The following is a 1,243-nucleotide window of genomic DNA, read 5'->3' on the forward strand; positions in this document are numbered from 1 at the left end:
ACACACACACACACACACACACTATTCTAGGGCTATGTGTGTGCTTTTAGGATTCACATGAGTGTTGGGGATCTGAACTCAGGTCTCCATGCTTATACAGCAAGTACTGTAAGCACTGAGCCACCTTCTCAAGTCCTCAAGTTATTTTTGAAATGGAAGGCTGGAAATGTACTAGTGTTTTTCCTAGCATGCATGACTCCCAGAGTAACACAGAACCACCTGTACATGGTGACACATGTTTACTACATAAAGATTTGTAATGCCATCACAAGAGGTAGAAGCTGGATGTTAGGAAGCTCTATGCTACCCTGGTATACACAAAATCCTGTCTCTAAATATAAATGAGTAAATAAATAATAAATATTAGTGGGACAGCCGGGCAGTGGTAGTGCACGCCTTTAATCCTAGCATTTGGGAGGCAGAGGCAGGCGGATCTCTGTGAGTTCTAGGCCAGCCTGATCTACAAGAGCTAGTTCCAGGACAGGCACCAAAGCTACAGAGAAACCTTGTCTCCAAAAAACAAAACAAACAAACGAACAAACAAAAAAATATTAGTGGGAAAAAAAGAATAACTGCAAGAAATCTCAAGATGAGGGTTTCTTTTAAGTTTAGGAACAATGGTGTATTAGGGCTGTCTAAAGTGATAGAATTGATATATTAGGTTGACTTACAGGATGCAGTCTAAGTAAGTAGTCCAACAACAATGACCAGAAAGGCCAAGATTCTGGTAGTTGTTCAATACACGAGGTTGGAGATCTCAGCAGTCCCAATGTGGCACTGGAAGAGTCCTGGACAGCTGCTGCTCTTCCATCTGTTGGAATTCCCAAGAAGTAGGTTTTAATACTAGTGAAGGAATTCTGTAGTGACAAGGCAGATGGACTTGCCAGCGAGAGTGAGGGCAAGCAGTCCAAAAGTAAACTTTCCTTTTTCAATGTCCCTTTTTTTCTGGGCTGCCACCCTGATTCAGGGTGTGCCTTTCTGCTTCAAATAGTCTGATCTAGAAAAATCCCTCCCAGTAGTGCCCTGCAGTAGATTTAGACAGGCTGACAACCAAGATTAGACATCACTAATGGAAAAGAAATCTGAAGGAAAACGGGGAAGATTGACTTGAAACTGCACCATAATAAACAAAGTAAATACAAATTTCTTTCTTTTTTTTGGTTTTTTCGAGACAGGGTTTCTCTGTGGTTTTGGAGCCTATCCTAGAACTAGCTCTTGTAGACCAGGCTGGTCTCGAACTCAC

The sequence above is a fragment of the Microtus ochrogaster genome, unplaced genomic scaffold (assembly GCF_000317375.1).
Source record: "Microtus ochrogaster isolate Prairie Vole_2 unplaced genomic scaffold, MicOch1.0 UNK13, whole genome shotgun sequence".
Taxonomy (NCBI): domain Eukaryota; kingdom Metazoa; phylum Chordata; class Mammalia; order Rodentia; family Cricetidae; genus Microtus; species Microtus ochrogaster.